We start from the raw sequence: 17,943 nt of genomic DNA, 5'->3' as shown, positions 1-17,943 counted from the left end.
AATGGTATAGCCATGCTCCTAGATCATCAACAGAGTAAAAGGTATCTGCACCAGCCAGGGACAGACTTGCTCACAGAGAGGAGCTCTTTGAACCTCTAATATGTTCAGAATTGGAACAGGTGGCTGGGTGGGCATCGGCCCTAGCATGCAATGAAATGTAGGCGTGTTTAAGGGGGCATGTTCAATGTAGGAGAGACTGAACCAGTCCAAACAGGAAGAGCAAGCAGTCTCTTGTGTATTGTGGATTTTTAAGGGAATATTGGTTGAGATTTTTCATAGATGCCATAGCATGTACTTGTGGGATGGATTTTACTAGATAGGAGATTTTAACATATAGATATATTAATGGCAATTTATTCATCCAGGTGCCCAAGTGTGTGGGTTGAACAGTTTCAAAATCCCATCGGTGGCAGCAAAAATAAAAACATAGGAATTAGGCAGTAAAAACTTGTTTTGAGCAAGTCCAGCGATGAAGTAAGAGGGCTTCCCCCTTTTTAACCCGCTTAACAAAGAACTGGGAAACAACTTGTAAAGTAAGATAAAGTATAAAGATAAAATAAAGTAAGCAAATAAGATTGACTTACTTTATAATCATGCATTCGTTCACAGCAAAGGCAGCAGCAAAACCTATAAAGGCAAAATACTTATATTTACAGTATAACCAGTTTCAGGCATGTGCCTAAAGTTGGAGCAAGCTGTGGCTGGTCAAAGGAAGAGAGAAAAGAGCGGAACAGGGAGTTCTACATGCTCCTTCCTCTCCAGGAGAGGAAGGGAGATGACATCCCACAGAGCCCTCTCTACCAATTGCATTTCTATGGTCTAGGAATTATCCTGAAGGTATCTCGGTTAACTGGCACATTATTAGATGTTAGGATATACCGTATTTTTCGCACTATAGGACGCACTTTTTCCCCTCCAAAAATGAAGGGGAAATGTGTGTGCGTCCTATGGTGCGAATGCAGGCTTTTGCTGAAGCCTGGAGAGCGAGAGGGGTCCGTGCGCACCGACCCCTCTCGCTCTCCAGGCTTCAGGAAGCTATCCCAAGTCTTGCAAGCCCGGCGGGATGTCCCGCGGGCTCGCAAGGCTTGCGGGCAGCAGCCTGCACCCAAAAGCTGGGGACAGCGGGGAGGCGCAGAGCCGCCACCCCGCTATTCCCGACCTGATCTGGAGGCTGGCGGGGGGAGAAGCAAGCCTGCTTCTCCCCCACCAGCCCCACAAGCTCGGGGGATAGGGGGATGGCGAAGCGCCGCCATCCCGCTATTCCCCGACCTGATCTGGAGGCTGGGGGTGGGAGGAGCAAGCCTGCTTCTCCCCCCCCCCCCCAGCCCCACAACCTCCAGATCAGGTCGGGAAATAGCGGGATGGCGGCGCTCCGCCATCCCGCTATTCCCCGACCTGATCTGGAGGCTGGGGGTGAGAGAAGCAAGCCTGCTTCTCCCCCCCACCATCCCCACAACCTCCAGATCAGGTCGGGGAATAGCGGGATGGCGGCGCTCCGCCATCCCGCTATTCCCCGACCTGATCTGGAGGCTGGGGGTGGGAGGAGCAAGCCTGCTTCTCCCCCCCCCCCAGCCCCACAACTTCCAGATCAGGTCGGGGAATAGCGGGATGGCGGCGCTCCGCCATCCCGCTATTCCCCGACCTGATCTGGAGGCTGGGGGAGGGAGAAGCAAGCCTGCTTCTCCCCCCCCCAGCCCCACAACCTCCAGATCAGGTCGGGGAATAGCGGGATGGCGGCGCTCCGCCATCCCGCTATTCCCCGACCTGATCTGGAGGCTGGGGGTGGGAGGAGCAAGCCTGCTTCTCACCCCCCCCCCAGCCCCACAACCTCCAGATCAGGTCGGGAAATAGCGGGATGGCGGCGCTCCGCCATCCCGCTATTCCCCGACCTGATCTGGAGGCTGGGGGTGAGAGAAGCAAGCCCGCTTCTCCCCCCCCAGCCCCACAAGCTCGGGGGATAGGGGGATGGCGAAGCGCCGCCATCCCGCTATTCCCCGACCTGATCTGGAGGCTGGGGGTGAGAGAAGCAAGCCTCAGGAGAGCCCCACCGCCAGCCCCACAAGCTCGGGGGACAGCGGGAGAGGCGCAGCGCGCCCTTCCCGCTGTCCCCCGACTTGGCTAGAAGGCTGGCGGGGGGAGAAGCCTGCTCCTCCCCGTTGCCAGCCCCGCAAACTCGGGGGACAGCGGGAGAGGCGCAGCGCGCCTTTCCCGCTGTCCCCCGACTTGTCTAGAAGGCTGGCGGGGGGAGAAGCCTGCTCCTCCCCGTCGCCAGCCCCGCAAACTCGGGAGACAGCGGCAGGGGCGCAGCGCGCCCTTCCCGCTGTCCCCCGACTCGGTTAGAAGGCTGGCCCAGCCCCGCAAACTCGGGGGACAGCGGGAGAGGCGCAGCGCGCCATCCCGCTGTCTCCCGACATGGTTTGGAGGCTGGCGGAAGGCTTCCTCCTCCCCCAGCCCCGCAAGCTCCCAGAGCGATGCCAAAGCTGCGCGCAGCTTCGGCATGGCTCTGGGTCCCGTTCTGGGGGAGGGGGAAGCTCGGGCTTCCCCGCCCCAGCCCCGCGCCTGGCGAGGGGGGGGGGAATAAATTTTTTTGCCTTTATTTCCCCCCCCAAATCTAGGTGCGTCCTATGGACCGGTGCGTCCAATAGTCCGAAAAATACGGTAATCTATGGTGCTAGTAAATCCTCTGGGGGAGGTAAAAGTAAAATAACCCTCTTGATCCCCTTGACCATGCCCATTGCATAACAAAAGGTCTGAGTATCATCTACCTATCACCAATCCAGCTCTGTGGTACTAGCTCCTTCTCATGCTAAAGTGTGTTCTCCTTCATGGAGAGCACGTGTTGCGGTGGGGTCTGCTGAGCCACCCCTCTGTTACCAGGCAGGGTCTCTAAAGATGGCCTGGGGCAGTGATTGGTTCACTGGGTTGCTGGGGTAAAAGTTATGTTGCAATTTTGGTGGGAGGGGTAAAATGTTTAAATACTCTGCACACAGCCTGGAGCTTTCTCTTTGCTGCGTGCAACGGATCACCCGCCCACACACCCTTGAGTAAGGGGTTGTTGCATTGACCTTGCTATGCCTGTCATGGGGTCGTCTGCCGTTGGGGCAGGGGCCTGGTAGGAATTTTGTCCATCTGGCAGATTGGCTGGGCCATTTGGTTTTTGCCTACTGCGTAGCAAATCGTCACAACTTGTAAGGTTGCGGTTAGGCATTGGTTATAAATTGGTGGAGGAGGGGTTAGGATAGGCTGGGCCTGCCCCTCCATGGTTGCTGCGGAAAGGGAATTCCATTAAAGGAATCCTGGGGCTTGCCATCTTTTCGTCCAATCCCTGGAATGGGACTAGGGCCGGCAAGCCTTCGGGGAGCAGGCGGGTGAGAATTGAGGGTCTGTGACTCAGCTCCATTTCTCCCCGACTTGCTTTCCCCCGCACTGTCTTTCGGTGGTGCCCGGAAGTCAGTTCTGTCCTCAGGCGGGGGGACAGATAGTCTTAACCAATGCCTAAACAACCACTCACAGTTTGTATTTTAATAAAGTTGTGGCCAAAATTATGCCAAAAACCTTAAACAAAAATTAAGTGTGCGTTGTGAGTTATTTGGGGAGTGGCTTGGGGACCTCGACACGCAACTTGTAAGAATATGAATTTGTTAAGTTTGGCTGCTAATCTCCCACTGTACAGTGGTACTTCGGGTTAAGAACTCCACATTCCAGCGGGCCACCAGGGAATCAGCTGAAAGGCCATCCACATGGGATAAAGCATCCCCTGCTACTCTCTGGAAACCATATCGAGCCATTAAGTGGCAGGGGAAGATCATCCAAATTGGTCCCACTTCTCTGTGAAGGGGAAAGCTTGCAGAAAAGGCTAGTCTTGCTTCTTCATCTCAACAAGAAAAAATCTCAATATTCTGCTAAAATACGTATGATTCTTGCATTGTTATATGTACAATATTACATGCATATGCACTCTAGGTTTTCTAAAATAACCAACATTTAACAGATACATCCAATAAGGCATATGACTGTGTGTATAAAAAAACTGATGTATTAATATACTTATAAAATTGCTTCAAAAATAAAGTACAGCATGGGCTTGGTAATTTCAAATGCATTATACTTAAAATATACACATATTTTTGGGTATAACTTTGCTTTTAATTAGTCAGACTTTTTATGAAAAACAACAACCCAACAATCTACAAGTAACTTCAGCATAGGCAAACACTCAGTACATGAGACAGTCTGAGGTGAGCAAAGCTCATACAGGTCGAAACTTCCAAATTCCCTGTAGAAATCTGTTTAAAGTAGATGCTTCCTTCATCCCTGACTAGAGTCACCAAAGTTCCCAGTTTTCTATGTGATTGTGGACTCTGGTTTAATGTGAAATAGAAACCCAGAGTTTGTGTATTAGGGGCAGAGGGGAGAGAGGAGCATGTTTGGTCCTGTGTAAAGTTCAGGAAAAAATATTCGAAACAGATCAATACCTTGGTCAATCTGGGAGACAAATAAGGTCAGAAAGAGGCTAACACTAATTCTTCATTGCAACATTTTAAATTTACAGCAAAACAAGCGGCTCAAAGCCTATGTTCAATTCCGCAAAGGGGGGAAAGTGATGATTCCTGATTGATTGGATAATATGAATAAATTATTATCCCTTACAGTAGCAGAAAAAGAATTAATCTTCTGAGCACAGTGAAATTAAAAGGTTTTGGCTTGCCTGATCTGAACAAAGTATGATGAATTTTTAATACTGTGAATTAATTAGGCACATAATGAGGAATAGTCTGCATAATAGCTCTAATTCTGATAAATATGAAAATAATCTAAATCCTGAAGGAAATAAAAATCATTTATCATAAGAGCACAAAAAGTTGTTTCTCGGGGAGATATGAATGATAATAGAATCTGCAAAAAGGTATTAACAATAATTTTATTTACTAATTTTGCATTATGTAAAGTTATGTTATATGTAATTGCATTAAGTGTTGACCCTCATCTATAAGTTTTGTGGTATGGCTGTTGGGATATTAGTCATTTTGGCTGAATTTAATGTACCATAAAGGATGTGTATTATTATTAAGCATACTGCCCATGCCAGGTGTTACATGTAATTTTCATTTATTCTGAAGATTATTAATAAATCTTTATGACTGTCCAGAGTGTTCCTTCCGGAATCTGATTATTATTTTTTAAGTAACAAATCCAGCCAAAACTAAGCACAAGTCCCACTGATATCCTTGCATCTGGCATTAGCTCCTCTTTTGCATTTGGTAAGAGGAAGGAACCATTGGGGAAGAGAAGTGGAACCAATGGGGCAATGGAAGCAAACAGCATAGCAGCTCCTTGAATCTAAGGTGGGGAGGGGAGGCAGCTGATTAAGTGGACAAAGGTGGGGCAAGAGAGGAATGCAGATGCTGTCTGTGCCCCTGCAGGCAAATAGAAGCTTTTATCCACATGCTGCGTCATTAAAAAGGCTTTTGGGTGAACTGGATCCCAATTTTCGCTTCTTTCTGGATGCAGACATTGAAGCTTATTAAACCAGATTGAAGGAATCTGTGCATCACAACACAAGCGTGGAGCTGGTACAGTAGTGCTTTCAATTCAGTGCCCACTGTCCTTTTCAGTGTTGTGTCTCATACAACAGAGTTATTCCTTGTTTATTTTTCCCCCGTATGGTTAAGTCTTAGCCTGCCAAGTAAAATTTAATCGGGAGAAATGAGTGGTCTTACAATGGCTTAAGTGGGATGGTTTGAGAAGCAGGGGGCTTACACAAATCCCCTTCTGAATCCAGGTGGATTTCAACAACTTGCTGAATTTCCAAGAACTGACAGCAAGCAGTGTTGCAAACTCCTCACTAGCTGAATCCCCTCTCTCTTGTGTGGGATTATTTATTCTGCGTGTGCTATGACCTGCTGACTTGCAGGAGCTCTCTTTCTCTTAAAAAATGTGGCCTCACAGAAGGGAATGAAAAGCCTTTCCTACAAACCAAAAAGCAATAAAATAAGTATTTTTATAAGACCTTTGCTTACACCTTATGGCTTTGTATATTTTTTTTAAAAGTTGTCTTGTATGCTGCTATAAATGTATGCCATATGACATTTGTGCATAATTAGTAGCAGAGTTCCTTGGTGACATTTTCATTTCTCTGAATTTTACAATAAAATTATCAGCTCCGAAAAACAAACTATCCCAAAATGTGATAAATGTAAGTGTGTGGTGAGGACAAATACATTTAAAAATGCATATCTTGTGATAAAATCTGGAAATACTTACGTTGCGATAAAATATGCATGTAAGTACAATATTTTAAAATATTAATTTTTGTATGGATTATTTTCCTTTCAAAAATATTCGCAGATTAATGCAGAAATGGGTTGGAATGAACTTATAAATAAATGCATGCAGAATTAATGAAGACTAGAAATAGACTGCTCTGCTCATCCCTAAAGCTTTACCACTTCGATCTGCTGACTGTGTAAATTAGCTTCTATTCTTCTGTTTTGGGAAAAGATATACATGTCTAATGTAGGGTTTATGCACCTGCATCCAAAGGTTTTTATGCCTCAAGATGCTGGAATCCATTACAAGTGTAAGCAGCAAAAGAATAAACTGCTGCGCAAGGAAGTACAACGCCTTTTGTCAGAATGAAAAGCACACTTGTTGAGAAATATGTAGTCTTCTTTGAATCAAAAGAGGGATATGTCTTACCTCCCCACAGTCTACATCTTCTGTCACTTGTGCACTAGCCAAGTGACTTCTGTTATCACAATCAGGCTAGAGGGAAATAGGTAAGGGAAGAGTGCAACTCTCCCCACCTGTTATTTCCTTTTAATGTTAAAATGAAACCTGCCTTGGCCAGCTTTATAAATGGGCAGAACAAGCATGTAAATGAAAAACTGCAATTGCCACCATCACAAGTAGTTCGGTACTCTGCCCCCTCTGCCCCACTGAAAATTCTGCTGCTTCATTCAAACACTTGAAACTAGGGAGGATGATTGCATTTGATTAATAGTCTCATACATGTTTCCCCCTCTTTTTATTCCAACAATTAAAATAATGAGGAAATGAGGAAAGTCAGCGGGAAGACAAAACAAAGTGGAACATTATTAACATAAATATAAAAGGCTAGTTAAGGCAGTTTGTAAAGCTGCATTTGAAAATTATTCAAAATTATGCAGTAATCAAAAGTCTTTCACATTGTGCACGAACTGGCAATGACTGACAATGATAAATGATATTCTTTCTGTTATTCATTTGAGGATAATGTGCTGTTCACATCTGAATAGCTTTATCTAGCCATGGTATTCTCCAAAGTTATTTTGCATTGTTCAACTGTTATTTGGTAATAGACATTTTCTGAATGGTATGCAAGAGCTGCAAAACGGATGCTATTTTCAAATCTATACTGGAGTAGAGATCTTGCATGTTTTACTTATTCAAAGACAGAAGGATTATTTCAGATGAGAAGTGGAACTTTGTTAATGTATAAATGGTCTGCATGGTATCATATATGCCTCTGGAAGGGTGCCTTATACTACACATTTATTTTTCTCTTTCTGCTACTGAGTGATGCCTTTGAAAATGGGAATCTACAAAATGGGAAAGGAAACAAAAATAATATCAACCATCTCCTCCAATGGTTAAAATTGACTGATGAAGCTATTCTACAACAATACAACTGTGAACTCTACATTTTTTAAAAGATCTAAAAATTTACAGTAAATAAATATACTTCTACAGAGAAGCATCTCTGTTTCCTCATCTAATATAATTCTTGATAAGGAAAATATGTTTAGAGGATCAGATCAATCAAAGTGGAATCAATTCAGAATATTAATAATCATGAAATTTTCTGTCATAAAATAGTCTCTCTTGAGAGGTGGGGGATAAGAGAAAAATAATGAATATTCATTTTGCAAAGTGTCACATCTACAAATGACAGATAAAACAATGAAATCAAAATAAATATATTCAGATTATAACTTCCTATGCAACTGAAATAATGAAAAGGTTTATACCATGACTTAATTTTTAAAAATCCTGTTCACAGCCATTAAATCTCAGCCAACCACATTTTCTCCAGCTATTGCGCACATTAAATATATTTTCTTTCCATTAAAAACCAGGACCTAAAACTTTCAGCCCACTCCCAACCATGCTTTCCCACAAGTAAGTCCACTCGGTATAATAGGACTGAGTACCAAGTAAGGATTCATAGGATTTCTGCCTAGAGAATTTTGCTTGCTTAATTGCTTAATGTGCAGTATGCACAAGTTACGTATGGCCCTAATATGTTGATAGAGAATGGTAGAATCATAGAATTGTCGAGTTGGAAAGATCATTGTTTTGTCATTCACTATTGCAGGGATTTTTTCTTTGTCTCTATCATCTATCTGTCATCTATCTATCTATCTATCTATCTATCATCTATCTATCTATCTATCTATCTATCTATCTATCTATCTATCTATCTATCATCTATCATCTATATCTACCTACCTACCTACCTATCTATCTAATCTCCCTGTAAGTTACAATATTGTGACAGAATGGATGGGTGTTGGGGGTTTTTTTGAAGACACGGGATGAATACTGCAAAGACCAGTAGGATAGGTTTAAGGGTTTTCCCCAAAGGACAGATTTTACAACATGAGGGTTTGTGTGTGTAAAAAACCCCCCCTACTTACCCCTTTCTGTTTTTTGTGGGCAGTTTTTATGAACATGATATGCATAGTGAAAATATCTAAAACTATGCACCATGTGGCAAAGTGGTCAGATGAGTTGACTCTCCTTTCATAACAATAGAACATGGAGCCATTCAATGAGATCCAAGGCAGTCAAAAGGAAGTACTTCATTAAAATGTGCACTGTTAAACTGCCAGTGTCAGGGGCTGGAGACCATGAAGAGTAAAGGTCATCCTCCATGCCCCACACCTGCCTGGCACACGAGCACTTGCCCATTGGGAGCGGGAGGGCATTTTGAAGACGGGAGGCTAAACTGTTTGGAGCACCCTCAATGGGGGGGGGGGCTCGGACCCCTGCTCCTAAATATTGAGGAGGCTGAAGCCCCCTCCACCCCCATAGCTGGTGCCCCTGATGGTTACTGGTCAGGGTGGCTATATTGCCTCCAGTATCACAGGCAGGATGCTTCTGAAAACCAAAAAGGAGAGTGAGCTCGCTTGTGAGTTTGCCAAAGTTTTGTGGTTGGCAAAACACTGGACTAGGAAGTGGTCTAATCCAGCAGGACTCTCTGTATGTCACTGTGTTCTTAGGTTCCTTCATGATAAAGGTGTGAAACAGCTTGATTCTGTCCTGAAACTGAAGGCAGGCATAGTAAAATTATATGGAGGAAGAAGGACTAGGAGGGTTGGTTGAAATTCATGGTGGCTGCCCATGTAGGCTTTTGCATTTTCCTCCCTTCTGTGCTTTAGCAACCTTTTCCTTTGAAGATTTGTGCTGGTGCGAAGAAAAATGGCTTATTACTGTGTTATGCCACTGCGAATGGATGGCACATGTAGATGGCTTCCACATTTTGAGAGTCAAAACAACTTCCTAATGTTTTTTCTTGTATGCATTAGTATGAATATGCAAGAGGAAAAAACAAAAGGAAGAAAAAGTAGGTTGCAATGTAATTAGTATTATAATTCAATACTGCTGCATGCCAGCCCAGTCTCTGAGCAGTGCGAGATTCCAGGGGTTTCAGAAGTTTATGCAAGATATGCTTTCTTCAGAATGAGGGACACAGCAGAGTGTGGTATCTTTATAACATATGGTTTATTAACACAAATACACAACCTGAGCCAACAACAGGGCTCACAGCACTAAAACCCCCAAGAGGGTCTTGCTTCCTCCAGAGCAACAGCCTTGAATTCCAACAGGAATCAGAAATTGCTCTTTCTCTCTGGCTCGCTGTGATGGCTTGTAAGTGCTCTCCGCAAGAAATGCTTCTGCTCACTCAGAGGGACATATATACATCCTTTATTTTACATATGTACAAGCAGCACACATAATCATGCATCTGAATCCCCCGGCTCAGATTCTCAGAGTGACTTACGTCCGCCCCTTTTCCAGCAGAAGAGGTGAGGCATTCTCATGTGATGTCTCTGTCCCCTCCTCTTTAACACCCTCCTTTCCTGAGCAGATGGAACTGGCACTGCTTCGCTGTCCGTGCCAGAGCTTCCTGTGCGGTGTTGAGGCTCTGTTCCAACATCTGTGAGCCGTCCCTCCTCCTGACTTTCCCTCCTTTCCTCCACTGTCACTTCCTGCCCCCCTTCCTCTACTTGTCTCTCCTCTTCCCCTTCGTTCTCCGTCAATACCATGACACTCCCCACCCTGCTTCCAGCTTCTGCCTTCTGGCTCACATAACCCAACACCCAACTCTGTCTTTCTAACTACCAGAAAGTTGAGGGAGGGGGGCCCACCCATGTTCTATCTGGCACAGAGCCACTTCCTTTGTTACCTCAATAGCCCATACTCAGAGGGCCATTACGTCACCAGGAAGCTAGCCTGGCTAGTTCAAGAATTGAATCAATTCTGTATCCAGGAATTCAAGGGGGACTCGGGCATAAAGCCTACCCCCCACCCCCAAAAAAACCTCAAAAATAAAATAAAATACTATAACAACCCAACACCATCTACATAGCCAGCATTTACTAGCACAAATACATCTGTGGGCAGGAAAGGTCAGGAACATGCTGCAGTGGCCGCGTAACAGCTGTTCTAAAGGATTTGCACTGGTTACTGGGCTGCATGGGCTCAACTCAAGGTGCTGTTTTTGACCTTTAAACTCGTTATAGAATTTCTAGAGCTGAGAAATTCACTTGGCATCATTGGTATTGAATTTTAGGAAGCAAGTGCCTTTAGCTGATACTGAGTTGCTGTTGCTGTTTTAACAAACACGGAGCTTTGTTAATTTTATTTTTTTGTGATTTTTTTGTTGTTACAGTGATCTTGGATTTTATTGTGTATTATTGAAAACATTGTTAACTTTTATTGGCAATGCAGGGAGTTGCTCAGAGAGCTATGCTATGGGGAGGTATAAAAATTTAATCAATCCGTCAGTCAATGTTTTAAGTTCCTGATTGGGACTCAGTGAATCTTCCTAGAGGAGGTCTGCCAAAAGTCTTTTGAAAAGTCTTTGTGCATAAATTTAAAATGGGAGGGAAGTGACTGGATGAAGCAATACCCTGGCCAGGTGAGCTTTCATTTGATCTAGTGAAGTACTTCTTAAACAAGAGTGCATGTTCAGGACTGCTTTGCTTATGCCTTAGAAACTGAGTAAGACCAAGTAGGCACTTTTATTTTGTAAATCTATAAAGCCTGCAAGCAGGACATGAGCTCTCACTCATAATCCCCAGCTACTGGTACTCAGAGGCACTCTGCCTCCAGCAGACCAGGGAGGAGAGCTGGCCAAATGAGAATAGTATTCTGTTTCCTTTGTATTTTCTTATGAGCCACATACCGGTAAGTTCCAGCAATTCAAGTGACAAATTCAAGCATGCAAGGCACTGACAGAGTGTAATCAGGGATGCAATGTAAGCAGGAAGGAATAGAACTCAGAAATAAGTTTTTATAGTTATTTGCTTTTGTTGGCATTGTGAGAGTTTGGAGGCTCCAGAGCTTGCTTGGTTGTGTTCAGTTGACTGCAGTGTGGCTTGTTGTGGGGGGAGGGAATAGGTCATTGTCTTGTTGTGCTGTGTATGTGATAAAGCAGAACCACACCAGGTGGAAGGCATCCGCCTTTGCTTGTCCCCATGCTAGCTTAAGTTTGTTGGTTAACTTTTCTAACAGGGCAGTTTCCTGCGCATTTTGATATCAGTGGTCTATGTTCACTCTTGATAGGGCCTTCCAGTGTCTAGTTACAATATTTCTAGCTGTTGAGAGTGAGTGGCTTATGAGTTCCTTGTCGTATTGATCTCCTAAGCCAATTTAATTTTGGTAAGCAGGTGGAGGAGGGTGTCTGTGTGCTTCCCCAATGTCTTTAATCCTTCACAAAAGTTTTATCCATCTGCCTGGTTTCTCGCCCCACCTCATTTTGAAATTTTCACTCTCCTGCCAGCTGTTAAACCAAAGGTGCGCTGTACTGGTGCACCAACAGAGTGAATTTGTTATCATGATATATGCTGCCAATGCATAATCAGTGACAGCTTTGATTGCTCCTGGGCTACTGATGCATTAGGGCAGTATATCATCAAAATAGGAACCAGAAGGAACAGAAGGTCCAGGAGGGAATTTTTTATACTGTTGTGAACAGTGTGCATTTAATTATTATTTATTAAGCAGTGCCACATAGGCACAGACAGACTAATGAGAAATCCATAATAGCATGAAAGCTCACAGTCACATCCAGTTTGCATACGTACAGGCATGTTAAAAATAGACATGTGCTAATTCCAGTTCTTTTTTTCTGGGGGTACTGAAGGGTATGCAGTACCAACACCTTCTCTCCCCCCCCCCCCCATGTTAAAAGTGGGGCACTTACTGTAACAACTTCATGGTGAGTATCACCACCTTTAAAAAAAAATTAAAAAAAGCTCTGGCTAATTTTGTCCCCAGAGTGGATGGACCTTCTGTGTGCAGTGAGACTGGGAAGAATTCTTAGGTTCATATTCTTTCTCTCCTTTGCCACTCACTAGTGGACATACTGATTGAGCAAACATAGCTTCTCAAACCTTATTTGCAGGTGGTAAAATACAGGTGGGTTGTTTTTTTTTGTTTTTTTTTGCTGAATATTGTTAGGGTGATAGGGAGAGGCAGAATACCCCAACAGGGAATTTCATCAAATTATTTTCTGAGAAATTCTGGCCCTGATCTCTCAAGATCTCACTATTCAAAGAATTTTTGCTTCTGTCAAAATTCCTCACATATTTCTCTAGTAATCTCCAAATTACCATTTAGGCGAAATTCCCAGGCAGCTGTAATTCCAAATCCGCTGAGTGGACCATTTCCCCCTCAGTCCCAAACTCTGAAAAAGAGGGTGATGAAGGGCATCTTGAATAACAACTGGCAATAAGGAATGTGCACAGAAGAAACCCCCCACTAGCTTTGTAGTGTCTTTGTAGTGTATTTCCCTGCTTCCTTCTCTTCACCCCACCTTTCCCAAATGTGCACCTATCCCACCCTCCACAACCAAATTTCTGTTTATTGGCTTATGCACAATAAAACTGTAGAACTATAAGTGCCACCACTTAATTGACTTTAAAAATGCATGCAGCCCATGGCTCAGAAAACATGAGACCATATTTGGTCACTAAAATGTATTTTGAAGGTCAAACAGAGGCACATGGGAAGGGAGAATTACAGTTTACAGGTACCTGGAAATTTTATGGGTTTAGATCCAGAGGGAGCGTATTTAGGGTAGTGCAGGTGATTTCCTGCACAGGGCGCCAAGCCAAGGGAGTACAGAACAAGAACAAGAACAACAAAACCTATACTTGTATGGGCACCAATTTTTCCCCCTTGCTCAGGGCTCTATATTACCAAAGTCTCAACACATAGGTGGACTGAAGAGCACTCTTGATCCACAACTGAAACATGACTAGAACGAGTGTGGACACTAAACTTGAAGGCTCAATAGGCGATGGACCATTGCATGAAAGGGGGGGGGGCCTCCCTGTGGAATGCCCTCCCACCAGATGTCAAAGAGAACAACAACTACCAGACTTTTAGAAGACATCTGAAGGCGGCCCTGATTAGGGAGGCCTTTAATGTTTGATGTAGTACAGTATTTTAATAATTTTTGGGGGGAAGCCGCCCAGAGTGGCTGGGGAAGCCCAGCCAGATGGGCAGGGTATAAATAATAAATTATTATTATTATTATTATTATTATTATTATTATTATTATTATTATTATTATTCTCCCCCACTATCTAGAGTTCTGAGGGTTGGCATTCTAGGGTCCCGAGATGTTCTCACTATTCTTCCCCTTAAGCCAGTCCCACCACTCCAGTGCTCACCAAGGTAGATTAGCTGTCCTGCTGTACTCCCTGCCAGTGTGATGACTGAATGCAATCAGTCAAACAACAAAGCTATTCCAGTCCTGAGTTGATCACCAGTGTTTGGGGTGGGATGGGGAGCTCTCAAATCCAACCCAAGACTCACAAAATTCCAACTCTGTCCTCAATAAATACAGGGAACTGTCAGGAGTATCCTACACACAAGTAGGAATCCCACAGAGACACATGCCCGGCTGGCATGTTCTTTCCCTTCTGGTCGGTCGTTCAGGAGCTTCAAAAGCTTTCTCCAGTCCGAACATCACAGCGACTGATACCAAGCGGCATCAGCACACTTTAGGATCCTGCAGAGTGTTGGCAGTTTGCGTGACAGACTCAGTAGCGCAGCATTTTGGCTAAACTACTTTATTTACATATATAATACACTCGGAGCATTTTAACTCAGCTCCCTCCTCTTTAGCATCAGACAGCAAAGAGTAAGAACAAAGGACAAGCATCCTACATTGCGGAACACAGTAATACAAACATCCTGTCTCTGTCACTTCTCACACTGTGGAATGAAAACATACACCATCATGTGATTAAAAAAAATCCCATGACTGCAAGCACGGGGCTAGAATCCTAACAGGAGCTGGGTAATCTTTGCCTGAGTGACTGAAAAGGAACAGCCAAATCACATGAGTGGAGCTGGGAGGACATACCAGGCCCACTCAAGGAGAAAGGCCCAGCACAGAAGTGACACTCCATGTCCCATCATGAAGGCCTCCAAAGTTCTGGTCACTGGCATCAGGCCTCCTAATAAAAACTGGTGCAGCTGATAACCAGAAAACAAAAGAACCCAGAGCTTGGGTGAAACTGGCCGACAAAGCTGCACCCATATCAGTACACCAGTGTGGCTTCATCCTCTCATATGATGCTTCATTCAGGAATCAAGTTGCGTGGACTTGCTTCCACTTTAGCTCCAGTGGAATTAATACTGGTAATTTTGGAAAGCAAGAAGTGGAAGGGTGGCACATTGGTAGCTGCATATGAACACGTATATTTAGAAATAGACAAATGGGGCAGTGTCAAAACCTACCTCAGCCAACCCCAGCAAGTCCTCACCTGCCCACCTCCTTTCTTAGGTCCAGTCCTAGCAGTGTTCTTCCTCTCAGTGCTGCCACTGTAGGAGAAGGAGTCAAGCTGGCATTAGTTGACTGTCTATCACTGGGATTGTGTCCATTGAGATAGGGCTATCTGCTTTCTTCCCCACCAATCTCAGTGGGTACCAGCCACCACCAGCTACTTCTACCACCCTATCAGAACTGATGGTTTAATTTTTGATAATCCCATGGTATATCCTTAGGACGCGGGTGCCGCTGTGGTCTAAATCACTGAAGGTTGGCAGTTTGAATCCCCACAACAGGGTGAGCTCCCGTTGTTTGGTCCCTGCTCCTGCCAACCTAGCAGTTTGAAAGCACAAAGTGCAAGTAGATAAATAGGTACCGCTCCAGCGGGAAGGTAAACAGCATTTCTGTGTGCTGCTCTGGTTTTGGTGTTCCATTGCACCAGAAGCGGCTTAGTCATGCTGGCCACATGACCTGGAAAAACTGTCTGTGGACAAATACCAGCTCCCTCGGCCTGTAAAACAAGATGAGCGCTGCAACTCCAGAGTCCTCTGTGACTGGACTTAACTGTCAGGGGTCCTTTACCTTTCAGCTTTTGGCAGCACGTTTGATGCTCAATTCTATATGGGTTGGATATAAGCTGTACTAAAGTTAGTAGCACATGGATTTCATAAAATAACCCAAATACTTTTTTAAATAAAAAATATTTTAAAATTCAGAGCATGTAAGAAGGAAATATTCTGGCTGGTAGCAAAAACTTCTGGTAGAAGTCCAAAAGTGGGAGGGGGTAGGAGATGGAGGGGGGGGGAGAGAGAGAGAGATGCAAGTAAAAAATCCATTAGGAATTGATTCTTCAAAAATAAAATGAATAAATAAACTCAACAAGATTTATCCCAAAATCAAAGATAGCAAGATCACACAGAATAATTAATTCAGTCTTTTTGTCCAGCAAGAGAGTGCAAGAATCTGAGGAATTTGCTTTCAATAGGTCACTGAAATACTAAGTGAAAGAACATGTTCTTATGTAGTATTTAATCAAAACTTTGATTAACTTAATTGCTAATATTATAGTCTGCCATTTATAGATCCCCATGATTTTCTGAATAGAGGGCAGTCTTCCATTGGCCTCTTCTGGAAAGGTGTGAAGGCTATTCCGTTTCCGGAGCCCTTGGGCTTGAGAGAGCCTTGGTCACCCTGGTGGGCACAGGGAGAGTGACCTGAATGATCTTCCTTGACTCTCAGTGGCCTTTGATATTACGAACCATAATACCCTTGGGGGCAAATTATGGTCGGAGACAGGACTCCCCTCTCCCCTTTGCCCCATGGTTTACCAGCTGGAGACTGAAGCTCTTGCAAAGCTGAGCCCCTACACAACATGGGGGAGAGGGACAGGACTTGATGTGGGGGTGGCCGTTTCCCCCTTATGGTCCCCTGAAAGTCCCACTTACATAATTACAATTTTTTGGCCTTTTGTATTGACTGCACTCCCCCCCCCCCCGGTTCCTGCTTTAAACTATTCTTTCCCTTCAGAAAGCGAACAGTGCCCAGTCTTTATTGAGAGGATCACTTACTTATCACAGTGTTGCTGGTTTTCTTAAGTCCAGGGGGTTTGCTTGACAATAAGCATGTTGATGTTTTGTAATGTTTCATTCTAGAGCAAGCCTTGGGGAGCAAGGAAGAAAACAGGCCTTGTGTTAATGATGCAAACTAGTCTAAAAGAGCAAACACACAATGAATAGTGAGATCGATAGCAGAATCAATAGACCTGGAGAAGGATGAAATAGAGGATAAGCTAACCTCATGATTAGTAAGCAAGCAACAATTCATAAGAACATCTACAAACAAAGACAGATCAATGGCCATAATATTACGAGAGGGTGCAAACTAGCAGTTGAATGAATTTAATATTAGGGAATGAACCAAAGGAATAGATTACTGAATACAAAGGTACAGCCACCTGTATCCAGAGGGAGAGGTGAAGCTCAGGTGAGTAGTTAAAAGTAAAAAGACATGCATCACAGACTTACATGTTTCCACAGTGTAATAAAAAGGCCCACTTAGCTAAGTTCTCCCTCCTGATTAATAAAAGCACAGTGTCTTAAATAATGCACTTCAGTTGCTTCTAGATGACTTGTTTATTGAGCATTCATGGGGAGTTTGTGGGGAGTTCATACCCGTTCTTTATTAAAGATTTGTTTGATTTATTTACAGGAAGGTTATACAATGTCCCATCAAACAGTTGTTACTTCACACTTTTCAGTGATTATTCTCCTTGCGGCATAGTCACAGCATACATTTAAAGCACTATGATACCACTTGAAAGCCATGGCTTCCACCAAAGAATTCTGGGATCTGTAGTTTGTTAAGGCTGCTATGAGTTGTTAGGAGACACCCATTCCCCTCTCAGAATGGCAATTCCCAGTGTGGTTTAACAATCAATCCCTCTATACAGGGAACTCTTTTCACAAGGGTGCCAACTGTACTTGAACTGCACAACCTGAATTTGCCCTTATGTGATGGAATTCTTCCTGTTTACTAGGAGCAGTTTTCAATGTTTTTGGTATTGGACCAACATTGTCTCTGTTTGCTTTTGTCCCGTTTGCTGGCCCAACATATTTTTCTGTCTTTCTACCCACCATACTAGTTGCATCATAACCAAAGCTGTAGCTGGCCAAGTGATTTTGGCCCCTGAGGGAGAAATCCCATAATCATCTCTCCTCCCCCTATCTGTTAAATTATGATAACAACAAATTAAATATCTATCAATTTTCTGCTCACTGAGGTGCTTCCTTGCTCTTTCTTTTTTAAAATATGTTTTTAGTAAATTATTCTTAGTTTACAAAAATAGGTGCATTGTCCCTTTCTTCATGTTGTGTTTTCTACAGATCAGTTTC

The sequence above is a fragment of the Podarcis muralis genome, chromosome 4 (assembly GCF_964188315.1).
Source record: "Podarcis muralis chromosome 4, rPodMur119.hap1.1, whole genome shotgun sequence".
Taxonomy (NCBI): domain Eukaryota; kingdom Metazoa; phylum Chordata; class Lepidosauria; order Squamata; family Lacertidae; genus Podarcis; species Podarcis muralis.
Note: the sequence above shows the minus strand (reverse complement) of the source record.